Genomic DNA, 25,236 nt, shown 5'->3' on the forward strand with positions numbered 1-25,236 from the left:
AGCTGCTGCTGCCAGTCCAGTCCTTTCCTCTATTTGTATTCTCTGTTCCTTTTTATTTTTAATAAATGCTCATTGATTTTCATCCTGTTTTTGGGTCCTACTTCCAGAAGTGTGACAGAACAATCTAGCCACAACTGGACCCAGTGGGAATCATGGAAAAGCATGTTCTCCTGCTGTCTGAAGAGTGACCCGTACAGAAAAGCGTTTTGATCTCTGTCAGTAGAACAGGTCAGTGAGAGGGTAAGCTTCGGAATTATGGGTGTTGTCCTCGGGCCACGATTTCAACCTGGTCTGCCTGATGGACTTGTTCACTACTGGCCTGAATGAGCCTATCAGGTCATGTGTTCCAGACAGGCTTGTAGGTGAGAGTCTTTCAGAAATCATAGACCTGGCCATCAACCTGTGTGAGTTTATCTCTGTGTGTACCTTGAGGGACACTTTCTCTTCGCCCCGTCCAAAGACAACTATTCTCTCTCAACGGAAGTGCCCACCACTGCAATTCTTCCCAGTACTCAGAAGAGGTGTCAGAGTCTGATGCAGCTCCCCAGGAGGTGCCTGTGTTTGCTGCAGCTTCCCAGAAAGGGCCTGAGCAGTTCCTTTCTGAGCAACTGTCCTTTCCCCAGTGGCTTCTGCTGGCCCAGTCCCTTCCTCAGCGGCCTTCTCCAACCCAGTCCTGTTCTCATTGGCTGCCGCTAGTCCAGTTCCTTCCCCGGTGGCCATCACCAGCCCAGTCCTGTTATCAGCGGTGGCCACCATGTCATGTTCCTTCCCTAGTTGCCGCTGTTGTGGTCCAACACAACATTAGTCCAGCTCCTGCCACTACTCCTAATCCCTCCCCAGTGAGCGCCGCTGACATTTCCCTTTGCCCATCGCCCACTGATGTCCGCGGTCATCTCAGTCCTTCCCCCATGTGACTGTCACTTCTACTTCTAATCCTGATTCCCATCCTTACCCTGCCTCCTGTCTGTCTTTCCAGGCCTCGCTCCCCTGTCTGTCCTGCTAGACCCTGCTCCTGCTCTGAAGGTACCGGACTGTCTGTTCCATGGGCACTCTCTTGGCCCACTTGAGACACAAAGTGTTTGGTCTAATGTGAGCAGATCGACAGTGATTTCAACCTCAACAAAAAATAATAGGCATTGGTCTGCATGCCACAACCAATGTCCACAAATACTTTTCCATCTGTGCTTACAGTGCTGTCTTACGGGTCTCTATACAATACAGCAAGTTTGCATTTTTTTACAGTAAACTTCCTCATTCCTCTTTCCAGGGGAAAAGCCTTAAAAAACTAGAAATTTAGGGAAATTTTACGAAAACACATTGTGACGAGGAGGAGGGCGGGGCCGGGCTGTGACTACGCACGCCCGGCCCCCAGTCAGGCTAATCAGCTGAGGAGAGGGATAAGTGCAGCGGGACGAAGCAGTTAGAGAGAGAGAGAGCCACATGCAGCTGCAGTGTGTGCGTTTGTGTTTTGTGTCTTTTCGTTTTCATTAAACATAATTTTTGATGGTTCGTCAGGTTCCTGCCTCCTCCTTTCCCATTTTAACTTTATTACACACATGTAAAAAGGTCTTTATTGTGGATTTTTATGACAAATGTGCTATTTCAATAGTTGAGAAGTTTCAAAGAGTTGTGTGTCTATACCTGAAAATGTTATGAATTCAATAGAGAACACATCTATGGTTTTGATGTAAGTATTTAGTTTTAACTAATGCATTATCAGAAAAGAAAACAGTGCTTCATAATGCACTGAAATTGAATTGTTCTGCAAAACTAAGTGTCTGTTTCATCGGCTGTGTGATTTGTTTTGAGAGCATTGAATATAGTTTGGAGAAATGTGTAAATTCGATCGAATAAACTGGAACAGGTGACGTGGGAGGTCCAGGCGGGCCTGCTAGACCTTGGAGACCTGACATATTAGAGGAATAAAAAAAAATCTTTAAGTGATATTAATACTCATACTTCATGTTTTATTTTAGAGTCATACTTTATTGCAAAATATATTCATTCATTATAAAGTTGGCAGACAGGAGTGGGATAGCTTCTGCAGTTATCCAGCATTTAGGGCTAGTTCAAGTTCTGGGCCCGAAATTGGGATGACAATTATCGCTAAACAGCCCTGCTTAGTGAAATGTTACCATATTCATCAATGCATAATTCTTCTGTCGGGCCTGGAAAGTAGCTATATTAGTTTTCAAATGGAAAATTAAGAGCACAAACTTTATTCTAATGTTGTTTATCTAATCTTGCTTCCATTAGTTAATGTTTGTTAGTTCTATCATCAGGCTTAATAAAAGAACGTTGTACATTTTAGAACAATGAAGCCCTGTTTGCTCCCGATATTAGAATCAGTCTTGGGTGATCAGATTACAAGTGGTCAGTTGAGACACATCACTGTTTACACCTTTTAACAACTTGTGCATCTCCTCTGGCCACTTGTGATCAGAATTCAAGAGGCGTGTCTTTGATTTTGTGACTATATCCCTCAATACGTTAGCGTGTTAATGCACAAAAAAAGTGCAAAAATGCATGTAAAGTCAGCACACTATTGCTTTCGAATCTATTTATTTTAGCACAGCGAATGATGGACTCGTGAGTAGGCATTTTGTCACTGTTGTCTAGGATGTATCTGATAAAATTAGCATAGTCACAGGTGTTTCGACCACTTTCAAATGTTGTTTGAGTGATCAGATCACAAGATGTTTTGGACCCCGTCCATCAGTGTCCACTTATGGTCTTAGTGAGTTGATAAACTGGCTTACCTTGTTCCCCTGGAGGTCCTCTGGGTCCGGGAGGTCCTTGAAAGGTGTCATAATCTGAGGAGTTAATTAATAGATGTTCTATTTTTGTGCTATAATCCTAATAATTTTGTATTAAAGGAAAAAAAACTACAACACAATTTTAAAAAGCGAAAGAAGCAGGAAACCCATGCAATAAGCTTGACACAAGCAAAGAGGGAGGAAGTTCAGAACTAAACAGCTTACAAAGGTTTGGTGCAGTTCCTGGTTGAGCTATGAATCACTGCTTAATTGTGAGACTGAGTATCACAGTGTGGCAGAACGACCCACCCCTCCCTCACGTCACCCTAGCCCTGCCTCTAAAGACCGTCTTTCTGCCAGGCTCATGACGGGAGTGGGCAGGAGAGAGAAGAGGCACATAATTAATAAGCATCATTTGGGCAGCGGGGTGGAATGAGGCACACCTGATGTGTGTTTGGCCTCATCACCACTGCCAAATAAATGTAGAGTGTGCCTCTTCTAGGGAAGCCGGCTTCTATTCTCCTTGTGTGCACACACTGGCTTCCTCACAGATCCAGAAGCAGAGCAGGGAGGGTTCCAGCCAAATTAAATACATGCCGTACCCGCACCCCCGTACCCCCCATGCAAATTAAATGCGACGCTGGGGGATTGAAGCATGCGTTGTGGCTGACAGGCACTTTCCGCCCTGGGAAGACAGGCCGCTGAGGAAGCCGCCACACCATGGACCAATGAGGGGAGCGCGGACCCATCCCACATCCTGGATCCTCCTCTGGACACTCCCCATCCTACACGACACTGCTTTCACCGTGAGGTTGCCAGATTCCCCTTTATTTTGGACACTTTCCTCTTTGGACACTATTTGTTCCCCCTTTTTAGACATTTTATGTTTATTATAATTTTCAATACATGCCTCTCCGAGGCTTGACCCCACACCCACTGTGTCTGTCTCTTGCTCACCCCACCACACACAGCCAAATCTGTGAATTAATATGTCACTGCACCAATCCTGTTTACAGAAAAGTATAATTGGCCCCATATAGCTGCTCATGCTTTGTCCAGTTGAGAGGTTTTGCAGAGAAGTTGCAGAGAATTTCATTTTCATTTAAGCTAAATAATAGTTAATGCGCAAAAAAAAAAAAAAAAAAAAAAAATGTCTTGCTCTTTTTCTTGCATTCAGGAGAAAACAAACTTGTCTAACCTCATTTCCATTGTTTGTAACATGGATGCCACTGTCACAAGGAAGGTCAAACACCAAACCCAAGGTGAACCAAAGCATGGTGATCATGTGGACAGATTGTAAAATGTCTTCAATACAAAATATGTGCTTATACTACCATGAAAATAGGTATTTTACAAGCACATACAAAGGTAGGTAGAAGCTTAGGCAGAAATTTGCAGTCAGAGGAAGATTATTTGTGTTATATATGATGACATATGCATTTAAGAGTTCTTATGTTTGGTGCCTCACCAGTCTTAATCCAAGGGGTGAGGTCAAAGGCTGGGGTATTGTCACAGCTAATGGAGCTTGCCGAACTGCTGAAGCGGAAAGGATCATAGGGAACATTACGGATTCCTGTGTTATCACAGATGATGCGGGCCAAGACACAGGGGCAAGTGAAGCTTTTTGTCTGGTTGTGAACACTCCTTGTTCTCCCACCATAACCTATAACACATAATCACACTTGGCATTAACATCACTCACACACATACTAGACTGATAGAGTAAATAGAGATTTACCTGTCACCATGGTGGATATTCTTGAACTGTGTAGAGATAAGGCAAGCAAAAAGTGGACCAACACGACCACCGGGACAAAAGGCTCAGCGATGCCTCCTAGCCAAACGTCAATGTTTGCAGGGTTTTTATAAGCTCAATCAGCCTGCGAGCTAGTTCAGTGTTGTTCATCACCACAGCCAATTCTTGCTCACTTTGAGGGGTGGATAGTCCACAGAACTGCCACCATGCATTATAGCCTCATAAGGAACAAAAGGTAGGTATCAGGTAAGTTTTCTCTCAAAAACACATGGAGCACTGAATTAAGTTATAATACAGCAGGTTTGGCTGAATTATCTTCATATGGTTGGTTTTCAAAGGGTCAAGACTTTGTTAAGAGGCTGGAATATTTACCTGGTATACCATGGTCACGACTTCTTTGCATGTTGAGGGAGCCAGGTCCAAAGCAATGTGGCATGTAAAAGCAAACAGCCTCTCTCTTAGAGCGTTCACCATCATGTGATCCTGTGTGTTCAGTTCCCTATCTGTCACTCACTCGACGTTGTGTAGATGTAGTGACACTAGGGTCACTCTTGGGAGCCCCAAACACCTCTGCTTTTTTGAAAAAAGGCCAATGAGAATTGGCGAGTGGAATTTGCATGCCACTCCCCCAGACATAAGGGTATAAAAGGAGCTGGTATGCAACCACTCATTCAGATTTTCTCTTCGGAGCAGAGTGTTTCTATTCATTGAAGCTGAATTCATCCGCGAAGTTCATTCATTCTGAGCTGGTGATCAGACCACTCCATCCCCCGGTGGAGGGCCGGGAGGAGAGTCTTTTGTTTCGTCTTCATTTAATTTTGCTGCATGTCCAAGGGGCTGCAGTACCCAAAAGCGCCCCAGCCCATCTTAGAGGCAACGGGCACACAGCCGCCGGCTCCTGGACTGGCCCGCGGCTGCATTGGCACATCAACTGCCTAGAGTTGTTGGCAGTACTGCTCGCCTTGCGGAGGTTCTGGCCATTGATCCAGGGCAAGCATGTGTTGGTCCGGATGGACAACACAGCAATGGTAGCATACATCAACCGTCAAGGTGGTCTGCTCTCCCGTTGAATGTCACAACTCACCCGCCATCTCCTCTGGAGTCAGCAGCGCCTCAAGTCGCTACGAGTGTATGTATGTCCTTTAGTTGTCCTAAAATGGGTTCGAACAGTAGTAAAAAAGAAAATGAAGGGGTAATAGACAAACCAGATCTGGGATCTCCAAAATGCAAATACATGATAAATAATTATGGCAAAGGCTGCTGTGATCTGCAAGTCTGGGTAGTTGAATGCGGATTTCCAAAAACAGGAAGTTTCAGCTTATGACAATTGAAACAATTAAGAGAAAGGTTATAGGAGAAGGAAAAGAAGAGTAGGGAAGAACATAAAGGAGGCAGAAAAAGCATGCAGTGTTTCAGGCAGACTGGAAAGCATATACAGACTGACTCACAGAAGCAAACATCAGGGAAAGAAAATGTCAGGCAGGGACAGATAAAACTAACAACTTGTCTCAGTGTTGGAAGTACTCAGATGATCCTGACCTGAACTCAGCTCTCACAGGGCAACACCGAGATAGGCAGAACAAATGATCAGCACAAGACAAGGCAACCCTGGGGTCGACAACGAAGCACCAATCAGCTAGCGTCTCACCATCACTGCTGTCACCACCAACGGTGCCATCGTATACAGTAAGCATTGGATTACCATATAAAGAGAAACCGCAGCTGACTTCACCGCATACGCACCAGGGAAAGGTGTACAGTGGGCTGCAAGACAGTTTGTCAAAATTAATGTCGTCACCAAAATCAACTCGAAGCTTCTCCGACACAGCTGTCATTTACATGCCACAGATCCAGGTGGCTAATGGGGAGGGCAGAACTCAGTATGTGTACTGTCCATGGACTTTTGCTGACATAAAATAAGTAGCACAAACCCTCCCAGATCTGGAGTGAGTTGGGGGTGAGGAAATGCCAGACAACTGCAGCAGCTTATTAAGCAGTTCAGACCAACAACAGGAGAAATATGGCGACTGCTTGGAACTCAGATGAATTTGAAATGGGGACAAGTGTCAGTAGATTTCACTGTGGAAGATTTGCAATATGATGATGACGGAAGGGACACTATTTACATGATTCATGTGCACAGGCTCATTGACCACATATGGACTACATACAAGACGTATGGATTTGAGGACAATTTCAGCCTGCAAGCAGGGCCCAAATGAATGTATTTATGACTATCTGGCACAACTTTTGGAAATGCATACCACCCACAGTGGTATAGACAGGCCGGCAAACATGAACAATATGTCTCTGTGGGAGGCACATTTGCAGGATCATTTGTGGAAGGACTAAGACCAGATATCAGGGCTCATGTTAGAGACCACTTTGCGGATTGTGACACATGATGATTGGCTGATGTTGGGAAGTATGCTGTGCAAGCTGATAAGGCCCTGAATAAGAAGTCAATAAAAAAGTAAAAGACTATGGCGGCTAGGCTGCAGATGGCTCAACTGAATGCCCTCGAGGCTCAGGTGCAAAAAGGAACATGAGGACATGGGCGAGGTCGATGGCGAGGCCAGGGACGCAGCCAAGAGCACAAGGACGGCTGTTTCATTTGCGGGGCGATGGACCACTGGGCTAGAGACTGTCCAAAAAACAAACCCAAGAAAGGATTATCGAAGGACGAGGATACTGAAGCTGACTGACTCCTGGGGGGGCTGGGGATGGGTCAGGTGACTTCTGAGGAAACCCAGCCAGAGATTTCAACATGTGAGCAAACTCTTACACACACTCACATGCATGACGCGCTATACACCATGTTTTCTGAAGGGGCCTATAGGGTGATGCCAAACCTCACATTGACAGTAAGACACATACCAATAACATTTTTGGTAGACTCTTGTGCCACAGAGTCAGTCATAATGACAAAGGAATTAAACCTAAAGCCAAAGTTAAGTGGCAGATTTGTAAAAACAATTGGGGTTATGGGGAATGTTGTAAAAGAATACTATACAACCCCTTTGTCTGTGACTGAAAATTGAAAGGACAATATCAAACATTTCTTCTTGCTGTCTGACTGCTGTCCAATCAATTTGTTGGGCCGCGATTTAATGTGCGCTCTGGGCATCAGTTTAGTAGCAGGCTCCTCAGGGGTAGTTGTGGCCAGGGAGGAAATTGTTGACCCACCAGAAAACATGATGGCAAAATGCAACATGAACACACTGTTATATGTTAATGAATGGCAACTACACAATGACATAAAGAGCACAGTAGAAAGTGTGCTTGTAAAACTGGCACATATGCACATGAAACAAGAAGGAACTAACTTTATGGAGATTGATTCATTGCATTGTCAGCATTTGTATCAGAAGGGCCAGGCGAGCAGTATGAGAAAGGTTTGTTTGAAAAGCGAGTTAGGTCTCATTGGTTGAAAACAGATTGGTTGTTTTGGACTAAGGATAAGTGTGCTGTTGGAGTCAGGCTTCCCAGCCTCGCAGAAGAGAAGCAGTATAGGGTACCCAACGCCAGACCACTTGTATCATTGGCCAAAGGGAAAATGCTTGAATGGGAAAATATAGGCCTGTGGGTGAAATAGTGTACATTTGCAGATGACTGGACTAAAGTGAGCGATTCAAATGTGTGGCATAGTGTACAGATGGGTAGTTTCAAAACAGACTGTCAGCATAACATAGAAACCTTGAGGGGCGTTCAGATAGTTCAAGAGAAATGTGACAAACTCTCTCCGGCATTTGTAATGCTGGTGGAACTGCCTCCTGAGCTAGCTGAAGTACTAAGTGATTTGTGGGCCCAAAGCAAATATGATGCGGGACTACTGAAAAATGTTGAACTGGTTGTGATCACTCCTAAATCATCATATAGGCCATGCAAAGAACAATACCCCAACAAATTGGAAGCAAAGGAGGAGATACGTCCAGTTTTTTTATCATTATTAAAGTCTGGCATAATTGTGCCATGTCCAACATCTCCAGTATGACCTCCAATTTTTCCTGTCAAAAAGATTTGTGATGCTGGCCAGCCAACAGAGTGGAGATTTGTACAAGATTTGAAAGCAGTTAATGCAGCTGTACACGCTCGAGCTCTAAATGTTCCAAATCCACACACCATATTATCACAAGTTCCGGCAAATAGCAAATGGTTTTCTGTTTTAGATTTATCTAATGCTTTTTTCAGCATTCCAGTTGATAAAGGCTTGCAATACTGGTTTGCTTTCTCATTTGAGGGAAAAACATACACATGGGCCCAAATGACTCAAGGGTCCTGTGAAAGTCCAGCAATATATAAAGCTGCATTGAAAGACAACCTTGACAGCCTCAAATTAAAAGGAAGAAGTGCACTTCTGCAATATGTGGATTATTTGATGATTTGCTCTGCCTGAAAGAAGCATGTAAACAGGACACACTAGCTCTGTTAAAACATCTAGCTGAAAATGAGCATAAAGCAAGCCTAGCAAAGTTTCAGTGGGTAAAAAAGAAAGTAACATTTTTGTGTCATGTGATCACAGTTGAGGGCAAATCACTCTCACCCAAGCGAATTGAAGCAATACAACTTGTGCCAAAACCACTGACAAAGAAAAGTGATGAGCTTTTTTAGGGATGACATCATACTATAGATAGTGGATTGCAAATTATGCAGGGAAAGAGGCCCCATTGTCTAGTATCATACATGGTAAGGGCCTGGCTGCTAATGATAGGGTTAGCTGGACAGAGGAAGCAGAGGAAGCATTCTTTAGTTAAAATTAGCTCTGCAATCAACTCCCACATTGGGCCTACTAGAAATGACAAAACCATTCACTCAGACAGTGGATGAAAAAGAGGGCTACATGACTTCAGTGCTATTGCAAGAGCATGCAAGTAAAATGAGACCTGTGGCATATTTCTCATCAAAATTAGACTCAGTTTTAGCTGGCCTACCAAAATGTCTGTGTGCAGTAGTAGCAGCAGAAAATGCTGTACTGGCTTCGAGGTACTTAGATTGTTACCAAGATTTGACGCTGTTAGTACCACATTCTGTGTCTATGATACTATTAGAGCAAAAAACAGCTCATCTGTCTGCAGCTAGGTGATTAAGTTACAATACAGTTTTGTTAGATATGCCAAATATCAAGGTTAAATTATGTTCTGCCTTAAACCCAGCGACCCATCTTCCCACAGCTGATGACGGAGAACAACATGACTGTGTAGCTGCAATAACTGCTGTTTGTTCCTCTAGGACAGATATGAAGGACACGCCGCTGCAAAACACAGATCTGAATTGTTTGTTGATGGTTCAGCTTCAAGAGACCCAGCCACTGGTAAAACTAGAGTAGGGTTTGCCATAGTGACTTTATATGACACAATTGCAGCACAACCATTGCCATCTCACATGTACGTGCAAGCTGCAGAATTAATAGCTCTGATAGCTGCATGCAAATATGCAAAGGATAAGACAGCTAACATTTACACTGACAGCAGATATGCATTCGGATTAGTACATGATTTTGGGAAGATTTGGAAACAAAGAGATTTTCTAACATCAACTGGCAAACCCATTTCACACAGCACCCTAGTGGCTGAGCTGTTGAATGCTGTTTTGTTACCAGCCAAAGTGTCTCTTTGTAAATGTGAAGCTCACACCCACTCCTCTGATCCAGTTTCACAGGGGAATGCTTGAGCAGAGGAATTCACTAACCACTCAACTGTTTCACTCCCTCACACTGACACACACACCACAAGCTGACCTAATTGATTTACAGGGCAGAGCTACATCTGAAGAGAAGGCAGCTTGGAAATGGGCCCAGTGTGTGCATAAGGAGGACATCTGGTTTGGGGCAAATGGTAACCCATGCTTACCACAACATTTATTTCCACACAATGCGAAATTGACACATGGGGTAGTGTCAAAAGGAGGGTTGCTAGCAGAAATAAATAGGTACTGGCTTACAAAGGGGTTTTCCAATTATGCCCAAATATTTTACAGAAGTTGTGTAAAAATATAAATGTTGGGAGGGGGCAGCAAATGCCCATCAGCGCACACCCACCACCAGGGAAACTATTTGATTATATTCAAATGGATTTCATTGAGCTAACCCTAAGAGAAGGGAAAAATATTGGCTGGTAATTGTGGACATGTTTTCCAAATGGGTGGAGGTATTCCCCACAACGAAAGTAAATGCGGGGGTGGTGGCAAAAATACTAAAATGAGAAATAATGCTGAGATGGGGTATCCAGGCTAAGATAAGTAGCGATAATGGAACCCACTTTGTGAATCAGGCCTTAAAGGCAACAAGTGAATACTTGGGGATTGATATGACAACACACTGTGCATACCACCCCAAAAGCGGGGGTGCTGTTAAGCAGGAAAATTGGAAATGCACACGGGTGCTGAGGGAAACTTGACAACTATCTTGAAAGGCCTTAAAGATCTAAGGGACGAGCATGTGAGGAATACGGATACTGCCAGCTAGCGGGTGTGGCTATCATGGTTATTTTCAGCAGATTGGAAAGCTGGCATAGTTAGGATAGGAGCGATACTGATGACCATCATATGTTTACTGATGGCAATGTCATGTTGTGTAATACAATTACTACAGGGAATGATTAAGAGACTAACTAGTGCCATGATGGGACAATATGCACAATATAGAGAATTCCTAGGGTAAATGATGACTATGACCACTACGATCCAGAGAAGCAACCTGATCTTTTCCCGGTCCCAGACTGGGTACCTCCTTATCAAGATTATGGTGCTGATTGAAACATGTCTGTAAAGAATTTTGAGGTTTAATAAATTGCTTCGATATATTTAGCAAAAACAACAGCATCTAGCGATATGGGTTTCAAAGAATTAGTAGATAGGTTTCAAAGAATTAGTAGATAGAGTTTTAGATATTTATATAATGATTAATGAATAATTCTAATTGTGCATTAACTTTGAAATTTTTATTGAAATTTACTTTGAATCGATGAATAATTTTCATGATCAAGATTTGTGAGCATAAAATTCTCAAAGGAGGGAATTGTTATGGAAAATTATTAAGACTTTGTATTCTATTGTTTCTCTTCTGGGTACTTTGTGTTCTTTCTGTCTGTTCTCTCTCCTGCCTTACCATATAATGTGTGGACACTCTGTACTCTGCTTGGTGATAAAGTGTGTGTGTGTGTGTGTGTGTGTGTCCTTTAGGTGACCTCTCCCTCCTTCTTCTGCCCAGCAACAGCGTTAGTAGAGTAAGACACAAGATGCTAACGTGCCTGAGGCATGGACAAAGCATGGACACTGAGTGGTCAGTGCAAAGAGGAGCAAGTCTGCTCCTGGTACAGGGTATCATAGAAACCATGTCTGGCAGAGTATAAGGCAAGAAGATACAAAGAGCTCGGGATGCTTCACCTGTGGAAACCTTTGATTTCTGTATGGTGACTGAGACATACTGTACTTGCAAGTATTATTAAAGATCCAGAAAGACATTCTTTGCCTCTGAGTCTCTTATTTTACAGAATTTCCACAACAACTGTTTTAAATTTTAGCTGCATCTGGGAGAAACAGTGTGCCGTTTTTCTTTGCACTTGTCTTTTCTTATTTTTTTTTTGCGGTTTTCATGCAGTAACACAATGACAGTGATTGATATATGTCGTCTTGAAATCAGAGACCCTCCCTTTTGAAATCCGAACACTAGTTGTTACAGGAGACGCATTTGTGATGCATAGTAATACCAGGTGTAAACATCGATGTGTCTCATCTAGTCACTCGTGATCGTTTCACCCGAGACGCTTCTTAATACCAGGTGTAAATGGGGTCATTTTTCCTTTTTGGAACACAGTGCAAGTCTCCCATACTCACCCTCAAAGATCACCCTCCAAGGAGCAAAGAATGTTTCAAAGAGGGGCATGCTTGAAAATTGAGGATGGTTCTGGTAATTTTCAGAATATGATGGGTTGGACGGTCAGGTGGGCAAAACGGTAAGCTGCTGTGGCAAAGACATTAGCAATGCTAGGGTCCACATTCTCATCATAACCTGGATATAGGCCAAGGTGTTTATTGTAAGCATCAGTGCCCACAATGTGCAGCATGTATTCCTTAATCACCAGTATCTAAAAAAGAAAGATTTAGGAGATCTTGATAAAAAAAATCTGTTCAATTAATGGTTGTAATTGCTTGTAATTGCTTCTGGTGGATTTACCTGTTGGTATGCACCCACAATCTTTCGCGCCTCTTGATAAAGTGTTTCACTACTCCAATTAGGGTTGAGTATGTGGAGGGCACGAGCCAATCGGTTGTGCTCTCTCATGAAAAGTGCATGTAATGAGGTAAGAGCAATGGTCTCATCAACATGACCATCCCCTAAACACAAAGAGAGCGAATTAGCATTAGCTGAATGGAGTTATGCAAAGAGTAAGGTATGCATAATTGCAGAGGCTGCATTTACCAACTGTGGATTACAAAAACGTGATCATTTCTTATGAAGACAACAAATTTGCTACATTTACCATCAAAGAACAAAAAAGTTACTGACCTGCAATGAAGCAAGGCACTTCTGTCAGGTTTGTGTCATTGAGGATTTTCCTACATGTGGCACACATTTTGATCTGTACATTGGTAAAGGGCAGGTGCTCTCGCCCATTGTCAAGGAACTGATCATTGACACGTAGCAGACCACCATCATTGGTCAGGTCACGTAGCTCTTTTGCCAGCCCGTCCTCTGCCCCATAAACCTGCCCAGTATCTAGAAAGGCTGTTAGAGCATTGATCTGTTCTCGAACTTTGGGGACACCACCAAAGATAAGGCAGTGTTTCTGGAACCACAAGCAGGTGATGAACAGAAGAAGGGGAGACAAGTGTCAGGACTCAGACGTGGATCTTCCTTTGGGATCTGAGTTCATACAATAAATATAGCATGAAATACACTTCAAATTAGGAATGTACATAAACAGATAGGAAAGGTAATTGAGAGACTGCAAAGGTACAACATTGACTGACCAGAATAGGGAAGCAGGGTTCTGAGCACTCTCAGCTCTCATCACACTTGAGGCCATTGCTGAAGGACCTAATGCTTGGTGAGGTGGGTGTAAGAGTCAGATCGTGGTCAACCCATTGTCCAAAGATGGTGAGCATAAAGGTGAAGTCATTATCATTCAATACATCAGCATCTGCAGTGCTAAGAATACGACAGGAAACCAGTCTGACCTGGAAGCAACAAGAAACACAGAATTTAGAAGCTGTGAACTGATTGGTGACCAACCTGATTGTTAAGCTGATTATAAGTATCTCCATCATACCAGGGGAAAGTAATGCACCGTTGTTGAATGCGTTGGGGTCCCACTCTTTGGGCTGTGAGACACTATCCTCATACTTTGCAGGCAGCCAGTGGGTGAAAGGGGTGTTGTTGGATGCACCAAGGAGAGGGTTCCTCCTAAGGACTGATTTAAATCACAACAGAGGTAAGTCCACACTAGTGATTCTCTTGTTTTGCAGTAACTTCATAAATACAACTGTAAATAATGCAGTGGGTTCCTAGAGTCCATGAAATTTTTCTGATTTAATAAATGTTCAGCTATATATATATATATATATATATATATATATATATATATATATATATATATATATAAAACATAAATCGTGACCAAAAGTCGAGTGAACAGTTGAACTGAAAAATTAACACAAATTTCATAATGTCTCAGTATTTGGTATGTCTCCCTTTAATGACAACATAAATGTCGCAGGTTTGTGCAAAACCTGGTGATACATGTTATCAGATCATGATTTGAAAATGTTCCAAAGAGTATCTTATGTGCTTCAATGGAAGCAAGAAAACTTAATATTTTGTACAAAGGGGTAAACATGTCCAATGTTACAAATTTCCTTAATTGATTAGTGACTTAGAAATAGTGCACTACAGTGCCCTATCAAACTTTTAAACCCCAGTGTATTGTATCAGTATAATAATTTATTAGGTGGCAATTAATTGAAGAGACAATCAGACTTTTTTTTCTGATTAACACTTTTTATTGATTCACATAATTGACAAAGTAAAGCAAAACATATATTCACAGAATCAACATTTAACCGCCATTATACCCTTTCCCCTCCCAATCCTAAACCCCACCCTGACCCTCAACAAATATTCATGTGGTCACACTTGAGGATACACACACACAAAAAAAAAAAAAAAAAAAAAAAAAAGGAATTAACAGATTTCTAAGTTCACACAATGGAGCAGTCAGGAGACAACAAAGCAGGTTCAAGGTCAGTCCTTTTATTCTCTCTCTTACACACAATTGACGGTAACCATCGATAACAAAGAAAAAACGTTCTAAATAAATGAAAGCTCTCTAGCTAATCAACCACTCTCTCGATTCAGGGCTGTCGTGCATTCTGGTCACTCTCTCTCCCTCTCTGATGCTCTGGCGTGCCTTTTCAAGTCTCCCTCCACCATCACTATAATGAGAGACAGGTGTTAGAGATAATTATGAACAAGGTGACGAGCCTTACTGCTCTCTCTCTCCCGCAGACTGACACATGACCACGCCCCCCATGCCACTTTATAAAACAATCACACACTACACTTCTCTCTCCACTGCCCCTATACAACGTCTCGTTCCCTCCATCAGGGAACGGAGGTTACACAAGTAACCATGACTTTCCCTATCTGTCACTCACTCGACGTTGTGTCGATGGAATGACACCAGGGGTCCCTATACGAAACACCACAATTGGCTGAACTGTGTTACGTGAACTGGCGGTGTGTGGTGGGCAGACTACTGTGTGCCTCATAGCCAGCACACCAGGTCGACACGTAACCTTCCCCAACATATTTATGAGTGTCGAACGGCCCTTTTTGGGGATAAGTCGACTACCCAAAAGATAGAGACAGGCTTAACCCAGTCGTGGCCTCTTTTCCCCTTCTTTTTCCCACTCCCTAAAAAAGAAGGGGGATTATCTGACTGGGCCGCCAGGTCTAGTCGGGGGGTGTCCCTCCCAAGGGGAAGATACCGCGGAGACCACACCTCGCCCAAAGAGGGGGGGGATATTTAAGTGAAAAAATAAGTCACATGGTCTTTCCAACCATGTGGGGAGTCTTCAAGGTAGATCCAGCCCAATGGGGGAGGAGTTACTACAAACATGGAGACTGAGGCAGAGGGGCCTTGCCCAAGGAAGATGCAGTTTGTCAACAGGGAAACGAATTAGCGGAAGATATATAATCGCATGGGGTTAGCCTTACAGGGAACCGCCACATGCGGAGCACCTACCCCAGAACAGGGCTCTTAGTTAGCGCGTGTACTGGGCCGGCAAAACTCGACTGCCACAGGGCTCGGAGGAAGTCAACCAGGGAACAAAGTTTGTGAACACTACTGGGAATTAATGGCGCACGTCTTCAGCTCCAAGGGAGGTGGAAAGCGCTATGTGCAAGCGATACACCCGGCCAGCTATCCCGGGCTTATACCTGGGACGAAACCAGTTCTACCCGGAGGTTGTAGAACCTTGCACAGGTGTTGGGTGTTGCCCAGCCCACAGCTCTGCAAATGTCTGTTAGTGAGGCACCCCTGGCCAGGGCCCAGGGAGTCGCTACACCCCTGGTAGAATGGGCTTGTAGCCCTACCGGGGGCAGCATGTCCTAGGCGACATATGCCATAGTTATGGCGTCAATGAGCCAGTGGGTGATCCTCTGCTTGGAGACAGCGCTTCCTTTCTGCTGTGCACCAAAGCAGACAAAGAGCTGCTCGGAGATTCTAAAGCTCTGCGTGCGATCCAAATAGATGCGTAAAGCGTGCACCGGACACAGTGATGACAGGGCTGGGTCTGCCTCCTCCTGGGGCAGCACTTGCGGGTTCACCAGCTGGTCCCTAAAGGGGTGGTGGGAACCTTGGGCACATAGCCCGGTCAGGGTCTCAGGATCACGTGAGAGTAACCTGGACCGAACTCCAGGCACGTTTCGCTGACAGAGAACGCTTGCAGGTCACCTACCCTCTTGATGGAAGTGAGCGCAGTCAGGAGGGCAGTCTTCAAGGAGAGTGCCTTAAGCTCGGCTGACTGCAAAGGCTCAAAGGGGGCTCTCTGTAGACCCTGAAGTACTACAGAGAGGTCCCATGAGGGAACGAGGCGCAGTCTGCAGGGATTCAGCCTCCTGGCGCCTCTTAGGAACCTGATGATCAGGTCGTGCTTCCCTAAGGACTTACCATCGACTGCGTCATGGTGTGCTACTATGGCGGCAACGTACACCTTCAAGGTGGAAGGGGATAGCCTCCCTTCCAACCTCTCCTGCAGGAAGGAAAGCACTGATCCGACTGCGCATCTCTGGTGGGTCTTCCCGATGGGAAGAACACCACTTAGCGAACAGACACCACTTAAAGGCATACAGGCGACTCGTAGAGGGGGCCCTAGCCTGAGTGATCGTGTCTACCACTGCAGGTGGTAGACCGCTTAGGTCTTCCACGTCCCATCCAGGGACCAGACATGGAGATTCCAGAGGTCTGGGCACGGGTGCCAGATGGTGCCCCGTCCCTGAGAAAGAAGGTCCTTCCTCGGGGGAATTCGCCAGGGGGGAGCTGTCGCGAGGAGCGTGAGGTCCAAGCACCACGTCTGGGTGGGCCAGTAGGGTGCTACCAGGATGACCTGCTCCTTGTCCTCCCTGACCTTGCACAGGGTCTGTGCAAGCAGGCTCACTGGGGGAAATGCATATTTGCGCATGCCAGGGGGCCAGCTGTGTGCCAGCACGTCTATGCCGAGGGGGGCCTCAGTCAGGGCGTACCAAAGCGGGCAGTGGGGAGGATTCTTGGGAGGCGAACAGGTGCACCTGTGCCTGTCGAATCGACTCCAAATCAGCTGGACCACCTGAGGGTGGAGTCTCCACTCTCCCCTGAGGGTAACCTTTCATGACAGCATGTCCGCTGTAGTGTTGAGGTTGCCCGGGATGTGAGTGGCTTGCATCAACTTGAAGTGCTGCTGATTCCAGAGGAGGAGACGGCGGGCGAGTTGTGACATATAACCATTGCCCGGGATGTGAGTGGCTTGCATCAACTTGAAGTGCTGCTGACTCCAGAGGAGGAGACGATGGGCGAGTTGTGACATACAACGAGAGCGCAGACCACCTTGGCGGTTGACATATGCTACTGTTGTCGTGTTGTCTGTCTGAACTAACATGTGCTTGCCCTGGATCAACAGCCGAAACCTCCGCAGTGCAAGCAGAATTGCCAACAACTCGAGGCAGTTGATGTGCTAATGCAGTCGCGGACCCGTCCAGAGGCCGGCGGCTGCGTGCCCATTGCAAACAGTGCCCCAGCCCATTTTGGAGGCATCTGTCGTGACCACGACGCGCCTAGAGACCAGTTCTAGAGGAACACCTGCCCGTAGAAATGAGAGGTCGGTCCAAGGGCTGAAAAGACGGTGACAGACCGGCGTGATGACCACGCGACGTGTCCCGTGGCGCCATGCCCATCTCGGGACTCGAGTATGACTGTCTTGCCCTGAATAGCCAAAACTCCACCTTCCGCGACAAAATAGTATATATCTGTATTTCAATTGGGCCAATTCTCTAAAGCCATTAGACGACATTCGGCACTTTAGCTCTGCCTCTGCACTTTTAATATTCCCTTTCAATTCCACGAGTTCTTGTGCTTTGGATTTTTTGGTGAATGAGGCATACTGTATGATTCGGCCCTAAGAACCGCCTTAAGTGCCTCCCAAGCCGCGCCCACAGAGGATACTGAGGACAAGTTGGTCTCCATATAGACATTGATTTCAGCCTTTAGCATTTGTTGGAATGGATTTTGCAAGGGGATACATTAAAGCGTGAACTATATGATTTCCTTTTCTTCATATGTGGCAACACCTCTAAACAATCATCGCAGCAGCTTTCTTTAAGTGTTGTTGGCTCCTTTGGAGTGCTGCATTGAGCTTTGGAGTGCTGCAATGTGCCAAAAGTTTATACATGAAAAATGGCCCAAATTTTTGGAGGTACGACAGAAGTCCATTTGCCGTTTCCAATTGAGCAATCAACGACACATGAAATGAGGGACTTAGATATAAAAAAATCTATTCTAGAGTAAATTAAAAAAAGACATTGGAATTGTAGATGTTTACTTATAAGTGTAATGACTCCCCTGCTCTTACTCAAGCCAGCACTATAAAAAATGCCCAACCCATATCTTTCCAAAATTGTCAGCTTCCTGTGGAGAAAGGTGCATTTCTTGAAGAAACACTGCATCATATTTGTTACACTTACAGAACCCTGTGAGCTTGCTCGATTTCCAGCTTATGGCCTGCTATGTCGAGCAGACATGGAAAGAGCCCTCCAGGAATTCCACCATATCCCATCCCTCCACTCCCTCCGGGACTCCCACGATACAGAAGTTATTTCGCCGATTATGGTTTTCCATGCCCTCCAACTTCTCCCAGACACACTCCAAATCCACCTTGGTCACTAGCAGATTAGCAGATAATTCCCTCTCCGATGACTCCAGATAATCGATCCATTTATCGACATCCCCCACTCTTGTGACCACATCAGTAAACTTCGCCTCCATGGCAGTGATCGATCGACGTATCACAACAAGATCCTCCAAGTCAGCAACAACCTTGCCGACATGTTCAGCATTTCTCACCGCATTTCCCGCATGTCTCCATCCAAATCGACTCCCAGGCCTCAGGGGTGTCAGTTTGAGCACATAAGTGTCTTATAATGTCTCCAGAGCCCGAGGATTTTTAATTCTTTGACATACTGTCCCCCTAGAACAGTTATGGAACAGAGTGTATCGAATCTCAACGGTTTATGTCATAAAAGGTTTTAAAACTAGCAAAGTGCGCAGAGTTCGCCATTCACACCTCCGATCCTCACATGGCGTTACCTGACTCACCAACAATCAGACTTTTAATAATTACTCTGAATAAGGAGGGCAGGGCTGACCTGTTATTGCAGACATTAGAGGCAGTTTGATACTTGTTTATAAGGGGTGTGGTCCAACACGATGTGGGCCGAGTTTGAGCGGCACAGCCTGTCAGATGCTTGATTGTGCTAAGATCGTCTGGAGTGAGCAGGCCTAATAGATAAACACATTAAGGGTTGTTTGAATGGAACATCACATAGTAATGGATAAGATCTCCATTTCTGTGTGGGTTTTGCAAGATGTTTCCCTCATACTTGTAGCATTGATGGATAGGGTTGGGGAGTAATGGAATACATGTAACGGGATTACATATTTAAAATACAAAATATTAGTAACTGTATTCCACTACAGTTACAATTTAAATCATTGGTAATCAGAATACAGTTACATTCAAAAAGCATTTTGATTACTGAAGAGATTACTTTGCATTTTATTGTCATTTGTTTAATTTAATATTTAGTCCATTCAGATGGAAAACATTTATATGTATAAATTATGTGATCCAAAGAGCATTTGAGCAGCGGTGAAATACTTTCTTATGATGTGTTACATCCATACGAACAGACAGAGAAGTATGTTTAAAGTATGTTTGGAGCAGAAGAAATAGAAATAAACCTTTTGTAAATTGTCAGCTTTACGCTAAGCTAAAATGCTATTTACATGCACGTTACCAGGCAAGATCATGTTTTTTATCAAGAAAATTCACGTTGGATCATAATTTCTTTTTTTCTAGTCTAGTCTCTTGATATTAGGGCAAAAATTGTATTCTTGATAATAGTTTTTGTATTGTTTTCCTGTAAAAATATCTAAAAATCCTTAAAACAAGATCAGTATGATTTAACTGGTTTTAGAAACAACACTGCATAAGATATTTAGGTTTTTCAGATAATGTATTTTTAACATGTGTATTTTGTCTTACTGTATTGGCAGAGTTTTTATAGTCAAAACGTGAAAAAATCTACCGTGTTGAAGAAGTAATCCAAAGTATTTAGAATACGTTACTGACCTTAAGTTATCTAACGGAATACGTTACAAATGACATTTTACAGCGTGTATTCTGTATTCTGTAGTGGAATACATTTCAAAAGTAAACCTCCCAACCCTGTTGATGGACCTCTTGTGTGCATGATGAGTCTTCTTACTGATCAGTCTAAGCGTCTGCTCCATGTAATCTTACAGCCACACGTGTTTTTCGAGCAGGCTGTTTCACAAGGCACAGTTTGTCAGAAGGCTTGATGACATCCTTGTGCACCCATTCTAAACTCCTGGGAGTAGGAAAATGCATGAAAATAGGCCAATTACTAGCATGATTGCAAAAGATTTTAAGCAATTTACGTTCTTACAGACTTTACTCTCTCATCACGGGAATACTTGTAAGCAGCATACACAATTGTTTTTGCTTCCTCAATTGAATCTAGAATGAACTGTCTCCCAGGACTCTCTTCTTCTGCTAAAAAAGGAAAGGGTATTATGACATCAGACATATGCAAGAAAGAATAACAATCAGTAATACTATAGTAATACTTTAGATGAATGAACTGCTAGTCTAAGTGACTCATGATGGCAAAACTGGATTTCTTGCAGCTTGGGCTTAACACAGTTTAATGCATTAATTTAGTGTGATTAATTATATATAAGATAACGCAATTAATCATGCCCCCATTCCCTTCGCAAATTCTATAATAATGAATTTTCCTACTATTGGAGCAATTCAAGCTTTATATACCACCTTGATTTGGCAGTAGGGGGCAGTCAGCGCTCCAGTTGTACAGGCAACATGCCTTGTCAAACCAACAAGAGCAAAAGGCAGCACAGCCTTCCACAGATGCAGGAACTCGACACAGGCACCTCAGGGGCTCGAGCACCCACAGGAATGGCAGAGCCTCTACAGAAAAGCTTGAGATATTCCCCATTGATATACATAGGCACTTCAAAAATATTTAATAAATATGTGTTAGCCTTGACAAAAACCAGAAAGATCTAATATTAATTAACATCATTAAAACACTTGATTTGAAGCAAATCATTTTTTTTTTTAATCCAAAAAGCGATTGGTAATTGGAAACTTCTCTGACTGGTGGATCTCACTTCAGGATCGTGGTTCCAGCAGGTCATAATACTCGCAGTGCCTCATTAGAATTTGTCTTTGCATTTTGCTTCAAATGGACAGTTTTGTCAATTAAAATGAAAACTTCAGTTGACACCAAAATCTCTTCCATTAGTAGCAGTTAGTGTTATCAGCCCTGCCAATGCTGGTATTAATGTGGCTTCTACATTAAGTTCAGGTAAACAAAAGCAGATGAAAGAGGCAAGAATTGCCTTATGGAATGTTGCATGCCAGGGGTTGGCAATTCGAGGATTCCAATTTAAGTCAGTTATTAAATTTATGAGCTCAAGATGTCCCAGAGCTGAAGACGTGGTTGACTCGCAAGGAGAGCAAGTGGCTTTCTCATGATATTCTGAACGAGATTATGGAAATTTTGGCCCATAATGTAATGTGAATGATAATTAAAGATAGACAGTGTGCTGAGTTTTTCCATTTGTAACTGATGATCTGGAGCCAGAGGAATTATTAGTTGGATTTTACAAGACATCTAACACAACTGCAGATGCTCTAATTGAACTCTTGAATGATGTTTTAATGAGGTTCTCACTGCCAATCAGAAAATGTAGAGGACGGTGCTATTACGGTCACTAAGAGTCGAAGAGGTCTACAGGCTTGCATACAAGAAAAGCAGCCCCAAGACCTGTACATCCATTGTATGGCCCACCTTTTTAATTTGGTGGTATAAGATGTTGCCCAAAACAACCCAGCTTGTTGCAACTTCAGAGTACTTATTTGTGATCTGCTAACTCTCATCAAAAATTCTCCTAAGAGACTCGCTTGGTTTCGGCAATTTCAATACAAAGAAGCACAGTGATTGAGACCACTGTGCTGGAGAGTGAAATCCGCTTTGTTACAGTCCATTGCATCAAACTGCAGCGCAATAATGGAATTTCTTGAGGACCTGTGTGTACATGACAAAAGTGATGCAGGAGAAACGGCAAATGGACTTCTGTCATACCTCCAAAAATTTGGGCCATTTTTCATGTATAAACTTTTGGCACATTGCAGCACTCCAAAGCTCAATGCAGCACTCCAAAGGAGCCAACAACACTTAAAGAAAGCTGCTGCGATGATTGAAATGCTAAAAAAGGATGTGGCAGCGGGGGCGTGGTCAAGCATCTCTCCAGAGAGAGGGAAAGCGGTAAGGGCGCTTACACCTGAGCTAAATTATGTCTAACACCTGTCTCTAATTTCAGTGAGCACGGGGAGAGCGGCATAAAGAGGGCCACGCAGCACTCAGAAGAGAGAGAACCTGGGCACTAGAGACCTGATTCTGAAGCCAAGAGCTTATTAGTGTAAAGCTGAGAGTTTATTTTACTGAAGTAGTTGTTTATGTTTAAATTGAGTTATTGAACACGGTGAGAGCCCTGAAGGAGTGCATTTGCTGCAGTGGGGAGAATAAAACGCTCACCTGAACCAGAAAATCTGCTTCTCGCCTCCTCCTTTAACTGAGAAGTGTTACACTGGTGCCGAAACCTGGGAAGGTTTGAAGATGGACGGAAGTTGCCCCATAGAGTCCTCCCAGTTGGCGGAGATCCTCCAAGCCCTCGCCAGCCTACATCAGAACCACCAACAGATGCTGCTTGAGCTCCGACAAAATCAAGACCGCCGGTTTGTCGAGCTCATGCATGCTCAAGCCGAGGACCAGCAGGTGATCCGGAGCCTCCTCAGCCAGGGGGCATCCTCAGCCGCGACCCCGGACACTCCCACGCCGTTACCCCCGCCAGCATTACAGAAAATGGGGGTGGCGGACGACCCCGAGGCCTTCCTGGATTTGTTTGAGCGGACCGCCGAGATCTGGGGCTGGCCGCTCGGCCAATGGGCAGCCCGATTGATCCCACTATTGTCCGGGGAATCCCAGCTCGCGGCTCAACAACTGCCAGCGTCGAGCCTCCTGGCCTAGGGAGATTTAAAAAGAGCCATCTTACAATGGGTTGGTCGCACTCCAGAGGAAAGTCGTCAACTCTTCTGGAGCTTGAAGTTGGAGAGCTCCGACCGCCCGTTTGCCTTTGCCCAGCGGCTCCGTGACACCTGCCGAAGATGGCTGCTAGTGGGGGATCGCGACATCCAGGGAATTATCGACCAGGTGGTACTGGAACAGTTCATAGTTCGACTGCCAAAAGGGACGGCGGAGTGGGTCCAGTGCCACCGCCCGGCGTCGTTGGAGGAAGCTATCCGACTTGCGGAGGACCACATGGCGGCGATCCTGAGGGCGGAAGAGCCCTCCTACGTTTTCTCTCCTCCCTCTGTTTCTTCCCCCTCCCCTCTCTCTCTCTCGTCTGCTCTCTCTCCAGGTCCCATTCCTGCCCCACGCAGACAAGGAGGACCTCAGCCCCTGAGACCAGTTCTCCGGGTGTGGGAGGCGACACCTTCCCCTACTCCAATGCCCCGCCGCTCTCCCCCTCAGGGGGGGGCGCCCGCCGACGCAAGTGTGGGCATAGCGCCTGGGCCGGCCTGCTGGAGGTGCGGAGACCCGAGCCACTTCCGAGATCAGTTCCCTCTGATGGAGCTGGGGACGGTGGTGCGGGTCTCTGACCTCCCACAGGCTGCCCCCGACCAGGCCGGATCGTACCGGATACCGGTAAGTGTCAAGGGGGGTACTCACCAGGCGTTGGTGGATACCGGTTGTAATCAAACCACTATCCACCAATGCCTGGTTCAACCCGAGGCATTGGTCACAACTAAAACGGTGAAGGTGAAATGTGTACATGGGGATATTCACAAGTATCCGGTGGTGACCCTGACAATTAAATTTCGGGGGAAAAAGCATAGAGTGGAGGCTGCGGTTAGTTCCCGCCTCACCCATCCGCTGATTTTGGGGACTGATTGGCCTGATTTTAGAGTTTTATTAAAGGGAATTTGCGTGGATGGGTCCTGTATGAAAATAGGGAGATGTGCGATGCGCTGGCAGGGGAGGCGGAGCCGGGCCGTCCTCGACAGCTCCACGTCATGATGACGAGAGAGGGGGAGAGGCTGCAGCCCCTCCCCTTCTCAGGAAATTCCCTGACGGGGATTTCCCTTTGGAGCAATCGCGAGACGAAACCCTCAAACACGCCTTTGACCAAGTGAGAGTCATCGATGGTCAACGACTCCAGCCTGACATCGCACTTTCATACCCCTATTTTGCAATTATAAATGAGCGGTTGTATCGAGTGACACAGGACACTCGGACCAAAGAGGATACAACCCAACTGTTGATTCCAAGGAGCCGTCAGGAAATGGTATTCCAGGCGGCTCATTATAATCCCATGGCAGGTCACCTAGGAGAAAGGAAAACACTGAACCATCTAATAGCCCGTTTCTATTGGCCAGGCATTGGCGGCGATGTCCGCAGGTGGTGTGCGGCATGCCGCGAATGCCAGCTGGTTAACCCACCGGCCACCCCAAAAGCGCCATTGCGCCCTCTCCCTCTGATCGAGGTCCCGTTTGAGAGAATTGGAATGGACCTCGTCGGGCATCAATTTGTATTGGTCCTAGTGGACTATGCAACGCGATATCCGGAAGCAGTGCCTCTTCGCAACATCTCAGCACGCAGTGTTGCGGAGGCACTCTTCAAAATAATCTCCCGGGTGGGGATTCCGAAAGAAATCCTCACCGATCAAGGCACAACATTTATGTCACGAACACTACGCGAACTGTACGAGTTATTAAATATTAAATCGATTCGCACCAGTGTATACCATCCTCAAACGGATGGCCTGGTGGAACGATTTAATAAAACCCTCAAAAACATGATTCGTA

At 45.0% G+C, this 25,236-nt stretch overlaps 1 protein-coding gene and 1 pseudogene across 1 annotated transcript in view; one reads left to right on the forward strand and one right to left on the reverse strand.

Moving 5' to 3' along the window:
- The window catches only part of LOC127432784 (14-3-3 protein gamma-like), a 678,408-nt gene that overhangs the window by 403,363 nt on the left and 249,809 nt on the right, over window positions 1–25,236 (forward strand). The gene's annotated exons all lie outside the window — the stretch shown is intronic.
- On the reverse strand, window positions 475–22,472 carry LOC127432317 (myeloperoxidase-like; annotated as a pseudogene).

The sequence above is a fragment of the Myxocyprinus asiaticus genome, chromosome 42, assembly GCF_019703515.2.
Source record: "Myxocyprinus asiaticus isolate MX2 ecotype Aquarium Trade chromosome 42, UBuf_Myxa_2, whole genome shotgun sequence".
In the NCBI taxonomy this organism is placed as follows: Eukaryota; Metazoa; Chordata; class Actinopteri; order Cypriniformes; family Catostomidae; genus Myxocyprinus; species Myxocyprinus asiaticus.